The sequence below is a fragment of the Panthera onca genome, chromosome E3 (assembly GCF_046562875.1).
Source record: "Panthera onca isolate mPanOnc1 chromosome E3, mPanOnc1 haplotype 2, whole genome shotgun sequence".
NCBI lineage: Eukaryota > Metazoa > Chordata > Mammalia > Carnivora > Felidae > Panthera > Panthera onca.
In genome coordinates this window covers 19,670,153-19,688,884 of record NC_138354.1, presented here as the reverse complement: position 1 = coordinate 19,688,884, position 18,732 = coordinate 19,670,153, and the positions used below count along the sequence as shown (strand labels likewise).

General features: G+C 54.8%; 1 protein-coding gene across 2 annotated transcripts in view; it reads left to right on the top strand.

Moving 5' to 3' along the window:
• The window catches only part of SBK1 (SH3 domain binding kinase 1), a 49,331-nt gene that overhangs the window by 8,374 nt on the left and 22,225 nt on the right, over window positions 1-18,732 (top strand). The window contains exon 1 of one of the 2 annotated variants that reach the window (XM_078440113.2): window positions 15,958-16,855. The exons of the other annotated variant lie outside the window; for it this stretch is intronic. The gene's annotated coding sequence lies outside the window, so the exon portion shown is untranslated. Of the gene's footprint in view, window positions 1-15,957; window positions 16,856-18,732 lie in introns of those variants that run through there. 2 annotated transcript variants of the gene reach the window in all.

Here is an 18,732-nt window from a genome sequence, read left to right as displayed (position 1 = left end):
ACCAGTAAATTTTAAAATACAGGAACAAGAAAAATATTCTACAAGATTCTACAAAGGATCCAGAATCGAAATCGCATCAGACTTCTCAACAGCCATTCGGAAAACCAGAAGACAGTGGAGCTGTTTTCAAAAGTATGAAAGAAAATGATTGTCAGCCTGGAATTCTATACCTAGCCAAACTGTCCATAAAGTGAGAGTAGGAAAAAGATTATTTCAGATTTACAAGGGCCCCCAAATTTTGAAGGTAAAGGGAATCTCCCAGATGATGGTGAAGGGAAATGAAAAGACAGGCATTTCACATTGAAATAACTCAGAAGGGAGACACCTGGCTGGCTCAGTTGGTAGAGCACACAACTCTTGATCTCAGGATTGTGAGTTCAAGCTCCATATTGGGCATGGAGCCTACTTAAAAAAAAATTTTTTTTAATGTGTATTTACTGAGAAAGAGACAGAGACAGAGCATGAGCAGAGGAGGGGCAGAGAGAGAGGGAGACAAAGGATCTGAAGCAGGCTGCAGGCTCTGAGCTGTCAGCACAAAGCCCAACACAGGGCTTAAATTCACTAACTGCAAGATCATGACCTGAGCCAAAGTCAGATGCTCAACCAACTGAGGGGCATGGAGCCTACCTAAAAAAAAATTGTGAAATAAGACAAAAGGTTCTAGAAAATATTTCTTTAAGGAGATGAAATTGATAGAATGCCTAAGTATTTGAACTCATGAGAGATTTACACAAGTAGGAGAGAATGTGGATCAAATTAGACATAAACACATAGGAAAAAAACTTCTGTGCAGAAAAGAGAAAGAATCTTGAAATTTAAAACTTCTACTCTGTGAAAGACACTGTTAAGAGAATGAAAAGACAAGCCATAGAATGGGGGGAAAATTGCAAAAATAATTGATCTGATAAAGAACTATTTATCTAGGGGCTCCTAGGTGACTCAGTTCGTTAAGCATCCGACTCTTGATTTTGGCTCAGACCATAATCTCATTGGGATCTTCATGGGATTGAGCCCCACATTGGGCTCCGTGCTGACAGCATGGAGCCTGCTTGGGATTCTCTCTCTCTCTCTCTCTCTCTCTCTCTCTGCTCCTCCCCTGCTTGCACTTACACTCTTTCTCTCTCTCAAAAATAAATAAACATTAAAAAAAAAAAAGAAATGCAGAAGAACTATTTATCTGATAAAGGACTATTATCCAAAGTATACAGAGATTTCTTAAAAAAAAAACAGTAAGAAAACGAACAGCCCAATTTTAAAATGAGAAAAAGATTGGAATACACACCTCACCAAAGACGATATACAGATGGCAAATAAGCATATAAAAGATGCTCATCATCATATGTCCTTAGGGAATAGCAGATTAAGACATCAGTGAGATACTATATTACACACTTATTAGAACGGCTAAAATCCAAAACACTGATAATACCAAATGCTGGTGAGGATGTGAGACCAATAGCAACTCTCATTCTTTGCTGCCAGGAATGTAACGTGGTACAGCCACTTTGGAAGACAGACCAACAGTGTCTTACAGAGTCTTAGTATATGATCCAGCAATAGCGTTTCTTGGGATTTACCCAAATGAGTTGAAAACTTATGTCCGCACAAAAACTTGCACATGAATGTTTATGGCAGATTTATTTATAATTGCCAAAAACTTGGAAGCAACCAAACTGTCCTTCAACAGAGGAGTGGATAAATAAACTGTGGTGCATTCATACAATGGAAGATTATTCATCCATAAAAAGAAATTAACTATCAGGCCATGAAAAGACATGGAGTAACCATAAACGCATATTGCTAAGAAGTCAGTCCGGAAGGGTATGTAACCTACGATTCCAGCTACATGACGTTCTGAAGAAGCCAAAAGTGCAGAGGCAGTAAAAAGATCAGTGGTTGCCAGGGGCGTGTGGGGAGGGAGCAGGGGAATGAACAGGTGAAGCATGGGCTTTTTAGGGCAATGAAATTATTCTGTATGATTCTGCAAGGGTGGGTCCATGACACCATGCATTTGTCAAAAACCGTAGAACGTACAGCACAGAGTGAGCCCTCAGGTGAACTGTGGACTTTATAACATTATTTTATTTATGTTATTTGAGAGAGAGAGAGAGAGAGAGAGAGAGCGCGCGCACGCGCACGCATGCGAGGAGGGGGAACCGTGAGAGGAGCAGAGGGAGAAAGAGAGAATCCTAATAAGCAGCTTCCACACTCAGCACAGAGCCCAACGCGGGGCTCGATCTCACAACCCTGGGATCATGACCAGAGATGAAATCAAGAGTTGGCGGCTCAACTGACTGAGCCACCCAGGTGCCCCAAACCATAGTGAATGGTGGTGTGTGTATTGCTTTATCCATTGTAACAAACGTATGGCCCTAAGCGACACGTTAATAATAGGATCCTGGAAGGAGGCGGCGGGATATGTACTTTCTTCACAATTCTTTAAACCTAAAACTGCTTTAGAAGATAAAGTCCAGGGGCGCCTGGCTGGTTCCGCCGGTGGAGCGCGCAGCTCTTGACCTCAACGTCATGAGTTCGAGCCCCACGTTCGGCCTAGAGATTACTTAAAAAAAAATCTATTATAAAAAAGGAAAAGGGGGGAAGAAACCATACAATGCCACATGTTTCCATGTCCGCAATGTTTCCACAACGTGTAAGCACCAGAAATATTCTGATACCACTGTATTAGGAGGGCAGGGATAGGAAACTTGGGGGGTGGGGGGGAACGGAAGGGAGCTAAATCCTGCTCTTCCCAAGTAGGAAGTCGACAGCGAAAGCCTAAACCTGGCAAGAAGCAAAGTGAAGGTGCTCTGTAGGAAACACAGAAGTAAAAATTGCCCCGAGTTGAAAGGCTTGCCCTTCGGGCGTGGGAAATGGGGGTGGGGTGGGGGTGCTGCGCTTTTCTTGATTCTAAGCAACGGGCACGTTGAACTTGACTACAAATCAGAACCATATTTACAAAAGGATAGTGGAAAGAACACGAAGCACAAAGCGGAGAACTGGAGGTGGCAGGGCAGAGACAAGAAGCCAACTCTGCCAGGAAGCTTTCCACACTGTGCAGGGGGATGGGGGGGGGGGGTCCAAGAAATAGCTGGAGGCGTGGGGTGAGGGAGGCGATGCCCAGCCCGCCGCCTGCTGTGGGAACAGTCCTGGAGCCAGAAGGAGGTTGGTGGGGCAGGGAGGGAGCGGAGTCCTGAGACAACGAGGTCCCAAGGGAGGCTTGGCCTCACAGGAGGAGAGCTTCCCCCACCCAAAGCAGATGGGAAGAAGCGAGAAGTGAGCAGCTGGGTGGGTTTGCGCTTTGCCGGCGGGAGGCAGTCTGATCCATCTGTTTGCTCCGTGAAGTGGGAGCCGCGGTCGGAGGCGAAAGGAGCAGGTGGGAGAGAGTCGTCCAAGACCTTGCGGCTCAGAGGGAGGGGCGCAGACCGGAAGCACTGGCACCGCCTCGGGGCGGGTTAGACACGCAGGGGCCCGGCCTTCGCCGAGATCCCTAGGAGATTCACAGGGGAATGGAAGTTTCCCTTCTCAGAGAGGGGAGAGAAAGCAGCTGGCAGGCCAGCGGGGGTTGCGCGGCAGCAATGAGCGCCCCTGCGAGGCCACGAACCGGAGGGGCGCCTGGGTGGTTCAGTCCGTGAAGCGTCTGGCTCTGGATTTCCGCGCAGGTCACTCTCTCTCCCGATTGGTGAGATCGAGCCCCCTAGGGGGTTCTGCGCTGACGGCGGCGGAGCCTGCTTGGGATTCTCTCTCGCTCCCTCCCTCTCTCTCAAAATAAAGAAATAAACTTAAAAACAATTTTAGAAAAAGACCATGAACCAGAAAGGAAGCTGCCAGGCCGGTGTGGGACGCTCCGAGCCGTGTCGGCTTTGCTCGGTGCAGGCAGAGAGTCGGTGATGGCCAAGCGGGTACTGCCACGAGGGAGGTGGGCAGGGGAGCGGGGATTCCGGGCAGCAGCTCTGGTGGTGGCGGGCGGAGACCGAGAGGGACGAGACGGATGGCGGTGGCGGAAAGGGGTGATGGTCTCCATGAGCTCGATGAGCTGCTACAGCCGGGTATCATAACAAGTGGTGAAGGGGATGGAAGGCTTTTGGAAAACACTGAACAAAATAGAGATCTCCGGGGGGGGGGGGGGGGGGGGCGGTGAGATCTGGGGCATAAGCTTGGAAGCAGACGACGTTGGGAAACCGAGAGGCCCGCCGTAGGCTTCCCGGAAACCCCCCCTGTCCCTGGAAATCAAAGATGGTGAGAGGAGAGACGGATCCATTCCCTCTCCCGCGTGGCCTGTGCATCATGATTTTTGAAAGCTTCCCAGCGGGTTATAACGTGCAGCCAAGTTTGAGAGAACCACGGGTGGAGACAAAGAGACCCAGGCATCGACAGAGAGAAGGGGACAAGCAGGGGAGCAGCGAGAAGATGCCCCGGAGGTTGGCGCAGCTTGACCAAGGTCAAGCTTCCCTTGACCAAGGAGAGGGGCCTCGGGTGAACCAGCTGGGTAGAGGCCACGGGTCCTGGGTTGTAGGGAAGCAGAAGATGGAGATGGTGTGGTCTTCCTCTGGAGAACCAGAGAGTAAACAGGTGTGTGTGTGTGTGTGTGTGTGTGTGTGTGTGTGTGTGTGTGTGTGCGCGCGCGCGCGCGCGCGCGCGCGCGCTTGAGAGTCCCAGTCCTCCCTGCACCGTGTCAGACCAGCCGCTAGAGGGAGCGCTGCGCTCACACATGCAGCGACTGGCCCAGCCCGTGGCCGGCGGTGAGGCTCTGGACTCTTTTTATCTGACAGTTTCTGTGTTCATATTTTAGATTTTGTAGCCACACACCCCCGGGCTTAACTGCAGTTCCCACTACTTCCAAGGCCCTGTGACCTTGGCCAGGTTACCCAGCTGTTCTGTGACCCATTTTCGTCAGCACTAAAATGGGCACAGCCGTCGTTCCGACGTTGGCAGGATGAATGAGGTCACACCTGGGAAGCACAGGGCCACACGGGGATGCTGACCCGACGTGATGGCGGAGGAAGTTTTGCTATCGCCTCTCTCTCTCTCTCTCTCTGCTTGTCCCGCAGCCCCTCAGCCCAGCCCAGGTCCAGGGAAATGGAGAAATGGAGGTGGGCTTTTTGGGGGGAGTCTGGGGACAGCAGAGGCTGGGGTAGAGGGTGGTCTCTAGGGCAGGGACAAGGAGAAGTCCAGGCGCCTTCCCTTCATGCTGGTTCTCTTGTCTTGGAGCAAATCTCACCCTATGGCTCATTCTTGGCCACGGTCTCACCCTTCTGGCCACTGTACCTTCTTCCCTGCTCTGGGGTGCCCAGAGGACCAGCGGCAACCCTTGCCTGGGAACCATATCATCCCTGGAGCTATGCCACTGCCTGGCACCCAAAGGGCTCACAGGGGTCACTCCTTGCCAACTGTTCTAATGGCCCCTCACCCCGGCTCCTGCCTAGACCTGCCAAGAGCTGACCTATCAAGCCACGCCCCAGGGGGATCTGGGTTTCCAGACACCCCAGATGCAGATGTTGCTATGGGAAGAGGGCCTATGGAAGCAGCCCCTGTCCTATCTTTGGTCCCACACAGGGGTATAGCCTGCCCTGACATCAAAATCTTACCTGGGGCGCCTGGGTGGCTCAGTCAGTTAAGCGTCTGACTTCGGCTCAGGTCATGATCTCGTGGTTCGTGGGTTCGAGCCCCACATCAGTCTCTGTGCCAACAGCTCGGAGCCTGGAGCCTGCTTGGATTCTGTGTCTCCCTCTCTCTCTGCCCTTCCCCTGCTCATACTCTGTCTCTCTCTGTCTCTCAAAAATAAATACATATTTTAAAAAAATTTTTTTAATTAAGAAAAAAATGTACTTGCCTGGGTAAGTGCCTGGGTGCCTCAGTGCCTGGTGCCTGGGTGGCTCAGTCAGTTAAGCATCTGACTCTTGATATCAGTTCAGGTCATGATCTCACCCTTGTGGGATCAAGCCCGGCATCCGGCTCTGCACTGAGTATGGAGCCTGCTTGGGATTCTCTCTCTCCCTCTCTCTCTGCCCCTCCCCCCGCCAAATAAATAAGTAAATATTAAAAGAATTGACTTGCCAATATTTAAAAAATCAGGGCATTGCGTCCTAAGATCTAGATTTCCAACGTCTCTTGAAAAATTGCAAGCTCTGAGAGCCTGAGTGCACATTCCCATGTGACAACAGTGGGTCACAGGGTCACCGGTTCACTGTTCAGATGAACCAGGGCTCTCGGGTTTACCGCTGTCCCTGCCCAGGCCATGTCCCCCATCCATAGGGTTCATGTAAACTTTTCCACGTTGCAGCAGCTGGCCCGAGGCAGGCAGAAATGTAGAGGTATGGAGGGGGGGGTGCCCCCAAAATGACAGCCGACTCTCAAGGGCACAGAATCCTGGGGACCAGAGAGCTGCTTAGTGTCCTCACCTGTTCGTGGAAATTCATGGTCCAGGTACCCAGGGTAAACTGTACACACACACACACACCACCCCCCTCGTCCAGTCTGTCAGCAGAGGTCCACTTCTCACTACCTTTCCTCCTGCAGCCCTGTTCCAAGATGCCGTCTTCTCTCACCCAACTGGGTGAGGAGCCTCCTCATTTCTCCTGCCACCCCCCCCCCCCAGGGCTATCTGTCCCATAGCAGCCAGAGGGAGCCCGTTAACGCCGAAAGCTCATCCCTCCTCTGCTCAAAACCCTCCAATAAACTCCCACCTCACTCAGAGTCAAAGCCAAAGGCTTATTATGGTGGCCCTGAGTGAACTGTCCCCATTACCTCTCATCTCCTCTCATGCTTTACCAGCCTCCTCATTGTTCCTGACCCCCCCCCCCAACACCACCACCACCACCACGCACACTCTGGCCCCAGGGCCTTTACACTGGCTGTTGCCCGTGGCTGGCCTACTGGACCCCTCGTATCGGTATGGCTCCTTCCCTCCCCTTCAAGTTTCTGCTCAAATGTAACCTCCTCTGCAAGGACTTGCCCTCTCTGCTCTGTTTCTTCCCTCACTCGAATCCCTTGAAGCATAATTATTTACTCAGGTACCCCATTTGTTGCCTTCTCTCCCTCACTAGCATGAATGAGGGCAGAGATCTTTTCTGTTTTGTTCTTTGCGTGGAGGAGGCACTCAATAAATACTTGATGAATGAATGAATGAATGAATGAGCAAGTAGGTGAACTGGGGGCAGTTCACCGAGCGTGCAGAGTGGCTGCGAGGACCGTCAGGTTGTGTGTGTCCGGCCGGGTGTGACCAGTGCCGTCACTCGGGGCCCCGAACTTGGGGTTTGCTGCTCTGTAGGTGGCATCGGGCAATTCTTCATAATTTCATCTTTGAATTTGTAAGTGGGGTCTGTTGGGAGGACGGAGCCTGTGCCACAAGCAATCCCACCCTCCCACACCCCCCTGGGCGGGGGGGGCGGCTCCCAGTTCCCCACTCCTTGCCCCCACCCAGTCACCAGGGCTGGTCTTTGTAGGGCAGGGGCCTGGGTGCAGGCAGGTTCCACACCAAGTGTGCAGCGGGGTGGCCCTGGGCCCCTGTGAGGGTCTGCACTGGCCCCCGCATATCCCCACGCCCGAGGGAGCATGGCCTTAAATAGCAAATAAAAAACCACCATGACAGGCTGAGAGAGAGAGAGAGCGCGCGCGCGAGCTGGGTAGAAGGGAAAAGCTTTCTTTCTGCTTCCTGAACAGGAGGCCCACATTCTGTAGCCGGCCCTGGTATCAGGTACACCTCACCGCCCCAGGATCCCTGGTGGTGGCGTTTCAGGACCCCACAATCAGAGAGAAACAGGGCTCAAGCAAGAGAAGGCCTCCAGGCTCCTGGAACAGCTGGTGGCCTAGCAGGTGACTGGCTCCAGGCCTGGAAGAGAACATTCCCTTGTCCTCTTCCTCCCCTCCCCCCCCCCACCCCCACGGCCCTGCCTCCCGGGTCTGCACCGTGAGCAGGAGGCTGAGGAAGAGCCAGGGCAAGCTCCTTCCTCCCTGGCCTCAGTTGCCGCATCTGTGAGCTGGGACAAGAGCCCTGCAGCTCTCCCTGCTGGCAGTGACAGCGGGAATGCTTTGCAGACTTAAACTTGGCATGTGGGCGTGGCGGTCATGGCTCCCCACCCACCACAGGGATTGTGTTGGTTGCCCTGAAGGGTTCTTGGGTCAGGGCTCAATTTCTGTCCCCATCCCCCGAACTGCTCAAAGGGAACCTAGCTTGAACCCCCAAGGGACGGGTGACGCGGGACCAGGCCTCGATAATGACCTCAGGCCCAGATGTCAATAGCATATATGCCCTTGGTGAGGGCGTTGGGCCTTGATGGTAACTTTAGACCAGTCCCTGGTGGCAGGGGCGGGGGAGGGGGGGCATTGCACACCCCGACGGTCACTGAAGTTCTCGGTAGTGGCCTCAGACCCCGGTGGTGGCCGCAGACAGACCCTGGTGACACCTGGGAGGCACCAGGCATCCCACTCCCCCTCCCTCCATCCTGCCTAAGCCCCCATCCCTCCCAAGCCACCAGAATTTGAGCCATTCTCCAGGATCCACTTAATTAGCCAAGCTCATTAACTCCCACAGGCTTCTCCTCCCCACCTAATTAACTGACTTAATTAGGGCTTGCAGGCCTGGCTCCACCCAGCCCCTTCCTGCTCCCACCCTGCCCACCTCCTCCAGGCCCCGGCTCAGGCTCAAGGCTCAGTCAGAGCCTCCACGAAGCTGGGAATAGATTGGGGCATGGCCCCCGGGCCCTTCTACCACCCAGACCTCTGCCCTGTGTCCCTCCCCACACCCCCACCCCTCTCCCAACCCCCCCTGTTGTCCCAGGACACCAGGACAGGGCCCCTCCCAGGCGACAGCCCACAGGCAGGAATAGATAGAAATCAGAAATCGCGAAATCATGATAGGGAGGGAGACAGGGAGGGAGAAGGAAACGAGATCGAATGGAACCTGGGGAGAGGAGGAGGTGAGGATGGCTTGGTTGAGACGGATCAGAAGTGGGGAGAAAGGGCTTGAACGCCGAGACAGGCCCTTTGCCTACCCTTTACCTACGTAGCCCCTGCTCGCTCTTGGCAATCCCAGTGCAGCCGTCACTTCCTCCATAAAGCCCCGACCTTTGTCGCTCGTTGGTAGTCTGGTCTCAGCTAGAATTTGCCACTCATTGGTGTGATGAGTACAGTGTCTCCCCCACTAGGCCAAAAGCTCCTGAGGGCCAGGATTGTCTGCGTAACTCACCTATTTATCCTCGTGCCTATTATCAAGGGTGAATGAATGAATGACTGCCTCCATGTCTTGGCCAAGAACCCGGAGGTTCCTGCAACTTAAAGGGAAAGGGGCCCCCTGTGGCAGCCCAGGAACCCACCAGCACGCTCAGCTGTGAACCTACCCGGCTCCTCGTGTGGCCTTAGGAACGATTGCCTTTAGGGAGCCCGAGCTGGACTCCCAGGATCTGAACCTCCTACTCCTGGGGAGGCTGAATGCCCTCTGAGAATTCCCTTTCACAACCTGGATGCTGAGGAAATAGTGAGTATGGGGACAGATGGCAGAATCTTTCATTTACCCCTGCGTTTGTAAACATTTTAGAAACCCACATTTATACGCAGCGTAAAGAACTTGGGGTTGTAAGTGGCAGGGACCCAAGTCCAACTGACTTAAGCGCAAAAGGAACTTTAGTGGGTTACGGACCTGAACAGTCCGGAGTCTTCGGGTGTGGCTAGGTCCAGGGGCTCAGGTGATGGCATGAGGGTTTTGACTCTTCGGCTCCCGGCTCTGCCGTCTGCCGTTTTGGCCTCGTCCTCTGGTTGAGTCTCCCCGGTGGTACTAACTCCAGACCTACCTCTCCCTCTCTCTACAGTTCAATGGAAGGAGAGTTCTATCCTATTGGCCTGGCTTGGGGCACAGGCCTATCTCAGAAACAATCACGATGGCCAGGGGGGTGGAATACACTGGTAGGCTCTGGGTCGCAAGCCCCCTCCTAGAGCCGAACAGGTGGGCAAACCCCCCCCCCCGCCGCCGCCGAGAACCCCTAGTGCATAGGGAAGGGTATGTCGAGGAAAATGGGTCCCCAAGCCGGATAAGAGGGTTCTACTCCACTTGGCAATGTGCGTATCATGCCAGCCCCGGGACCCGGGGCAGTAAGTGCTGGTCGTGGCTGGTCCCACCGTCAGCTCCCCATCCAGTCTTTCTGGGCCCTTCCCCCACTTCTACTTGCCAGCATTCTCATTATTTTCCTGGGGGCTTTATCTGATCGGGCCTGCTCCTCGGCTCGCATCCCCCACGGCCGCTCTCACTGATGCCTGATGGGGGGGGGGGGGCTGGAGTATCATACGTGGTCTACGCAGGTAGGCATCCTACACCGTCTCTGAGAGCCCCCTCCCCCTTGGGATTCCCTTTCTGTCGCCCACAGTGTGCACTTGCCTTCCTGGCTCACTTCTCCACTCCCCTACCTGAGATCACCTACCAAATAAACTATTTCCTCTCAAATCCCTGTCTCAGGGTCCGTTTCTGGGAAACCCAAACTAGGACATCATTAAATCCAGACCCCGGGGGACGTGCACCAGACAGCACGTGTTTCCTTCCAAAGGCCTGCGTTCCCGGGGATGGCTTTGGTGACCCCTCCCCGACGAAGGAGCTGGGACTGAAGCGGTTCTCAGTAGCTCTGCTTCTGTTCCGAGGATTCCAGAGGATGCTTCTTGATGCTCTGCAATAAACACGGGCGGGGGGGGGGGGACGGGAGGACGTATCAGATCCGCACTCCACATCCACACTGACAGCCACATCCAGGCCTAAGGAGTGCCACAGGTGTGAGGGGCAGGGGGCCAGAGAGCGAAAGGTACTACCCAGTCCTGTGTTTCTCAGAGACGGAGAGGTGGGGTCATTTTTTTTTTTAACTCTTTTAATGTTTATTTTTGAGAGATAGAGACAGAGTGTGAGCAGGCAAGGGGCAGGGAGAGAGGGAGACACGGAATCGGAAGCAGGCTCCAGGCTCCGAGCTGTCAGCACAGAGCCCGACGCGGCGCCCCAACTCACGAACCGCGAGATCATGACCCGAACCGAAGTCGGAAGCTCAACCGACTGAGCCACCCAGGCGCCCCTAGAGGTGGGGTCATTTTAGATCCTTCCTGGATCTGGCTTTAAATAAACATTAAATTAGTGTTTATATATTTATTTTGACAGAGAGAGGGAGGGGGAGGGGCAGAGAGGGAGAGAATCCCAGGCAGGCCCGCGCTGTCGGCACAGAGCCTCATGCGGGCCTCGAACTCACGACCCTGGGCCGAAACCAAGAGTCAGACGCCCAACCAACTGAGTCACCGAGGCGCCCCCTGTGTCAGATATTTTTAATTAAAAAAAAGAAAGAAAGAAAACACGTGACACAGAAAGACGAATTCCCATTATCTACCCCGACCCCAGTCCCATTTCCTGGATCCCATCTCCGGGAGCAACCACTCTCACGATTTTAGAGATATTTTTCTCATGTCCGTTGGCAAGCTTTCAGCTACAGGGAGGAGAATTCCCTTCAAAGCCGCTCCAAGTACAACTCAGCAGCTCTGCGAAATCATAAAGAAGCAGGCCCTTCCCTCTCTGCACCGCCATTATTCTGGACTTGCCATTATCCGGTGCCATCTTGCTGGCCGCGGTCACAGAGTTGTCTTTGGACGCGGGAGGTGGGGAGCTCCTCAGGACTCTTGCTGGAACACTGTGTTTCTCACTTCAGAATATATCCTCCAAAAAAGGTAACGAGAGATTCAAAGATCCATTACCTGCAGCCGCTGTTATGTCCCGGGCTGCCCCGCTGTCTTCCTTCCGATCCATCTTGGGTTCTGGTGGACCTGTTGGTTTTTCATTATTGGCCATAGCTTGACCTGTGTCTCCCAGGGGCCCTGGGGGCTCCTGTTCCTGGCGCTGAACGCCTTCCATAACCTCTGCTCAAAACGTCATCATCTTCAGCTTCTTAAACCTGATCAGCCCTCCGAACTACTCAGTCACCAGTGCCACCAGGATCTCTGATCATGCTGACGAGTTGGGCACCAGCAGCAGTATCCTGTGCAGGTGGCCATCAGGGCAGAAGGTTCTTCCCGTACCATCGTAATGCGGACCAACAGGCCAGGAAGCTTTCTCTTTGTTATAACTGACAACGTGAGCAATTAGGAGCATCATAGAACATAGACCACTCTGGGGAGATCCCCAAATGCCATCATTTTCCCCCAGCTTTGGGGACTATCAATATGGCCAATGCATCATCTTTTTTAGTTTTTATTTTTTTAATGTTTAGTCATTAAATAAATACTTCGGAGAGAGAGAGAGAAAGCAGGGGAGGGGCAGAGAGAGAAGGAGACACAGAATCCGAAGCAGGCTCCAGGCTCTGAGCTGTCAGCACAGAGCCCGACTCGGGGCTGCAACTCACGGACCGCATGATCATGACCTGAGCCGAAGTCGGACGCTAAACCGAATTGAGACACCCAGGCGCCCCTGGCCGACATACCACCTTAACAGATCACTTTCAGTACGGCCGGTTGAGTTACCCAAACTCGTATAGTTTGAAACAGGAGGTATATATTCTAAAGGACGGGGACTCTGTTTTGACTCCTTCCCTGATCCCCACAACAGAGATTTGTGATTCGTCAGTGAATACAAGAGGCAACCAAAGGGAAGTCCTGGGGTCACTGGCCTCACGAGCTTCCATGAACAGGGAGCAGCAAACTGATTGCCCGGGAGTAAGAGGACTCCCCAGCATCAAAGAGGGTGTGGGCCCCAGGCAGAGGAAACCCAAATGGGGTTTCCCGATGTCTCTTCTGTGTTATTATGGAAATCAGAGCTGAGTTTTATCTTTGTGTTCTGCTACCCAGATCATACCCACCAAGACCCTCTCTGGAAGGGCCGCAATGCTGTGGATGCAAAACTTTGAGCTGGCAAGACTGGATTATCCCCACGTGTCAGGGAAAAGGGACCGCAGCGTTAGGCATAGCTATTTTAGTTCCTGTCTTCAGATATGTTGTGTTGGTTCAGTCCTCTAAGAAGCGGGCCAAGACGGGGTCAGATGTGCAAGTGATCCATCCTGCTGGGGAAAATGCCTGGGCGGGAAAATCAGAAGGGAGCCGGGGGAGGCTGGGCGAACCGTCGGGCTCAACGGATCCAAAGCTTGGAATGAGGATCGAAGGAAGGAAGGTGGGATGAGAATGCTAAGAAAGTTTTGATGGAGCCAGTGGGAAGTCCTCGATCCCTAGTTGCCCATCAGGGAAGCTCTGTGTCTCTAAGGAGCTGGATGCTTTGGTGTCTTGGCTGCACCGTCATCGACTGGGACCAGCTAGAGGAAGGTAAAGTGGAGACCCCTCTGTGAACCGTGGAGAGACCCCATCGCCGCTGCCCTGGGCAGTCACCAGCCCCGCAGTCAGAGGTCTGGATGGTGCACTTTCGTGGCTGCCACATCCCCCGCCTCGTGCCACACAGCTCCTCCGTGGATGCCTCTCTTTCTAAATGGAAACTGTGAGGAGGGTGGTTAGTGATGTGAACTATAGCCCCTCCCCCCTTCCTGTACTTGATCTCGGGGCCGTAACCGGGTAACCGGTACCTGTCCTTTCCCCCTTCACTCTCCATTCTTAATTATCCACACTCTCAGCTATCACCTTCCCTGGTCTTGATGGATCACCGGGTGCTGTGACCCAACCCTTCAGTCCTGAAGGGTCTAAGCTCTAGGTTATCATAACCAAGGGATCACTCCAGTGGTTCACTGGGTTCCACATGTATTTCTCCCGGCTCCCACTTTGTAAAAGCAGCCCTGCCTTCTTCTAGTAACTAATCGGGGTACTTCTAGTAACTTTTAGTAATTGATTAGGGTCGATTTTGACTGTCAGAGAAGGGACTCGCTCTTCTTGCCTGTCAGTTCCAAACACATGGGGTCTAAAGTACCCTGGCAGCAGCCGTAGCTTAAGTTTGAATGAGACCCTTGATGTATCCCCTGGTCAGAGTGTACCCCCTTTGGGGACCAGGACTTCTCACCCTGCAGAGCTTGGGGGTTTGGGGAAGGGGGTTTGAATACCCACAATACATCTTAGCAAACATTTTCTAAATGTAGGTAATCAAATGCCCCAGGTGAGGAATCGGGGAAGGCTTCTGCACAAGGTGGCCTTGATAACCCTTAATAACTGTGGTTGAGAGCATTTCAAGGCCAGATTCTGCTCCTACCCCCTCTCTAGGTCTCGGTTTCCTCTCGGTTTATTAGACCCAGGAACACATTTCCTTCCTCTCCTTTCTCCTCTCCTCTCCTCTCCCCGCTTCTGCCTGCCCCATAACCCAAACCCCTCCATTAGTTTGGGTCCATAAGGCCTTACTTGGAGAGGAGTAGAACAAAGGGTGAAAGTTGAAACTCTGGAACATTAGCAGGACAGGGAGGGGTGAGAGAGAAAAGGCAGACATAGAAGAGATATCTCAGAGGATAACTGGTTCAGAGAACGAAAAAGAGGGGGGAAATGTTTCTAAACAAAGAAAACCAAGCGTATGAAGGCACATCGCTATGAGAAAGCACACATTCTAGGCTAAGTTCAAGGCTTAATGGAGAAGAGGGGACCTCAGTAAAGAAAGGGGTAGAGGCCCAAAGTCTACGGGCTTTAAACACCAGGATAAGGAGGTTCGATTTTTCGCCCTGGAGGTAACAGGGTGTCCTTGGCAATTTTATGCAAAGGAGCAACCCAATCCATCTTGTATTTTGCAGAGCTGATGGTCACATAGTACTTGGATTCTAGAACAAAAGAGTCTAGAAAGAAGCAGGAGCGAGAAAAACTGGGAACTGAGGCAATATTCTCAGGAGCAGAGGTTGCAAAATCATGGCCCCTGGGCTAGATTTGACCCCAAAGTGTGTTTCGTTTGGCCCATTCAGTATTTCCAAACTTGGGAATGAGTTTCCAATATTGAAAAGCTGGAAGACACTATATGGGCTTCCTGCTTCTCTTGAAAAATCATCCGTCCATACAAGCCCATGACGCTCCAGTTTGCCTCGTGTCCCCCACTTCCGGTCACCTGACGCCTGAGCCCAGTCACTAATTTCTGTGACCCACAGGTACTTGAGTCTACGATCCCTTGTTCCAAAAGATCTAAAAAACAGGGTGCTTGGGAAGAGTATGCTGGGTGGAGGAAACAGCCTGAACAAAGAGAGGAAATATGGAAGGTGTGTCGGGGCTTTCTCATTAATGAAACAGTGTGGCTCTTACCCATCGGGGTAAGAGAGGGAGTAAGGCCCGGGGCGGGGGGGGGGGGGGGGGGGGGGGGAACGAGTGGTCCCTATCTCATCGCCAACCTCATCTACCCCACCTCCTTCCAAGCCAGTTTCCAGTATCAAATAATGCTCCTTCACACGTGCCTTTGCACACACTGCTCCCTCTGTTTGGAATCCCCTTTCTTTTCTCTCCAGTGAGCGCTGAGCTTATCAGCAGCATTCCAGGACTAGTCACCGACTGTTCACAGCGGGAGTCGCAAACCCTACCTGGGCTGGTCACAGCCCCCGAGGCCCCAGTTGACGACCTCTTCCCCGAGTAGACTGGTAGCTCTCCGAAGTCTGGCTCAAACTAGGATGGAGGGAGGGAGGGATGGATGGCTGGCTGGCTGGCTGGATGGGCAGACAGGCTAATGGATGAATGAATGCACACGCGATTGCAGAGCTTGGCTGCTTCCCTCCTTGAAACAGACACATGCTCCGCCTTACAAGAACAGACTGGGACAGTCTAGGGCAGTCTGGTCCCGTAGGGCCCGGGAGGCTGGACCAGGTGACCCTCTCAGACTCCCTCGAGTCCTCTCTAACCTCGTTCTTGCCCCCTCGTGGGCTCTGACCTAGAAAACACGGGGGTGGGAAGGTGGAGAGGGCGCCCACGGGCGCTAGGACCCAGCGCGGCCGGAAGGCGGGGTGGGGGCGCCGCGCGGCTCCCTCGGCGCGGGGAGAATCTGCGCCCCGCGGCGCGCGGCGGGAGGGCGCGGCGGGAGGGAGAGCGCGCGCCGAGGGGAGTGCGCGTGCGCGAAAGCGCGCGCCAAGCAGGGCGGACAAAGGGGCGGGCGGCGGCGCGCGAGCCGGAGGGCGGAGCCGCGGGGCCTGGCGGGCAGGTGCGCGCGGGCCAGAGGGCGGAGCCGCGATGCAGCGATGGAGCGCTGCCCGGGCGGGCGCCGGGGCCGGGGCCCGAGAACCGGGCGGATCGCGAGCCGGAGCCGCAGCCAGAGCCCGGACCAGGCCGGGGTCCGGGACCGCAGAGCCGGGCTGCTCGTAGCGGCGGCAACGGAGCCCCCCAGCGGCTGAGGGGCTTCCTCCCAGTTCCTGCCGGTGGCCGGGACTCTGCAAGCCCCCGCAGCCGGGGAGCGCGGGGATCCCCCTCCACCACATCCAGGACCCAGAGACCCCCAAGAAAGCGGGAGACCCCTTCCAGATCCAACAGAGAGCTACTCCCCAGCTGGGGAAAGCGGAGACTTCCTCCGTATTCGGAAGACAGTGACCTCCCTACGGTACGGCTAAGACTCCCCCTCTTCAATCGGGCCCCCCCCAAGACCTAGAACGCAGTGACCCCCTCCTCCGGCACTGCTGGGACCCCCTGTCAAGAACCCGGTCATTACAACTCCACACCTCAAGACACGAAGACTCAGCTCAGAACGCCCCTAGATCAGGGGGTTCCTAGACCCCCCCAATTCCGGTACACAGGAACCCCAAATCTAGGGAACCGAGGACGGCAAGAGCTATCCCTCACCAGCAAGAGGCCTCGGGGCCCCCCTCAAAGCTCCAGGACCCAGGCGACTGAGCCCCTCGCGGCGCCCTTCTCATCCCAGCCCATGGTTGTGGCGCCCTGAGCCCCCCCCCCCCCCCCGGGCCGGGCTGACGGAAACCGAGACGGCGCCCAGGCCCCCTGCCGCGGCGTCCCCGCGGCCCCAGCCCAGGTAAGCCGGGCCCAGGTGAGTGGCCGCCGAGGTCCCTAGCCCTCCAGGTGGGGAAGGAAGTATTGGGTGCGCACTGCCCCCTCCCCAGCGTCGCCATGGAGCCGAGGCTGAAGGACGTCTCTTTGTGTCTCGCCTGGAGGAGCCGCCCCCTCCTCCTCTCCCTTCCCCCACCCCCCACCCCTAGCCCTGGGGTTTGGACGCTGCTCCCCGACCTCGCAGGGGAGTAGTGGCAGAGCCCCTTATGCCACGGAGAGGAGGGAATAGGGTGGAGAGTCACCTCCCCCCCCCCCGGAGCTGTTGGACTCTGGGCCCTTGGAGCATCTACACCCCTCCCCGCAAGGCCGGGCTGAGTTTTCAAGCGGAGTCCCCCTGGGAGGAGATTTGGGGATGTCCACAGGTGAGGGGGGCCTGCGGTGCGTGGCCCTAGGGCGATGGCCTGGGCTTTGGGTGTGTGTCTTTGTCTCTGAGAGGGCAAGGAAGGGGCGTGTTTGAGAGAACGGGTGGGAATCCCATATTTTCTCTGTGACTCCATTGCCCCCCACCCAGGCCACAGGGAAGGTCGCCCCCAAGCCATACTTTGTATGTTTTGCAGGAGGGGGCAAGCTCTTTCCAAAGTGAGGCACTGGTTTCTGGGGAGGAGAGGTAGTCTGGACGAAGAAGCCATTTCGGGTCAGGGCACCTTTCTGTCCCCATGTGCCCTAGGGCCAGCAAACCCGAGACTGCCTTCTCCTCCTGACCTCCATAAATACCCAGGGCCAAACCTCAGGTTGGATCACCGTGTCCTGGACGGCCCAGGGACCATTCTAGGTTTTTGCTTTAGCTTTCCAGGCTCTACAAAGCCGGGCCCAGCCTGGCTGTCAGTAACGTCCCGAACCCCAGGCCCTGCAGCTCGTGGGAAGACGAGAGGCCCGGGGGATGTTGTACCCTGAAATTCTGGATCAGAGATCCTGGGAAGGGGCTGGACGGTGCTGAGGAAACACACTCTGGGCTGCTGGGGTTTCCCCCAGTCTCTTCTCTCTGAGCCCTCTGCAGGCAGGCAGTGATGCTGAGGAAGGCAGGACTTGATATACAGGGAGCCCCACTGGGAGTTCCTTTGTTCATTTCTTCATTCAACAAACCTCTAGCTAGTGTCTGTGACGTGCCAGGCAACGGAGTCAAGGGTTTGTGTGTTTGTTTTTCCCCCACGACATCCTGATCCCCTTTTCCTGGTCTTTTCTGGTCGTAAGACCCTGGGGCTGCTCTTCGTTTGCCCAGACCACTCTCTGTTGGGCCAGTGGAGGTAGACCTGGTCAGGTCCAGCTGACCAGTTCTGACCCCACACCTGAAGCATCTGATCCTCATCCTGCTGCATTCTTGGGGGCCCTGAGCCTGGAGGCTGATCCCTCTTCTCCGCCGTTCCCAATACCAAGTGCCCCCACCCCACCTGCTGCTGGCATTGACCCAAGGGAGAGGATGTGACTAGCAGGAGAAGAGGTTGGGGTGCTTCAGGCCAGACCTCCGGCAGCCCCTCCTGCACATTCAAGGACAGTTGAGGCCAGACCCCCTCAGCCCAAGCTGTGGAGGGGCCAGCTGCTCGGAAGACCGGGTGACCTTGGGCAAGCGTGTGGCATCTCCCAGAGATAATGACAGAGAGTGAGCCACTCACTCTGCAGTATATAGATCACAGTTGGGCCACAAGGAGCACCCAGGTGTGTCTTCTCCCTCTCTGAAGGAGTTCATTTCCAATGGGTTCCCGGGAGCCCCGGGGCCTTATCATATGACCCACAGGCAAGGGAGTGGAGCCTGACGCTAAATTGCGGAGATTTGACTCACCGTGCCTAGGGAAAACCATCAAGAGGCAAGAGGGGACGGGGAGTAAGATCTCCCCTCCTCCCTAA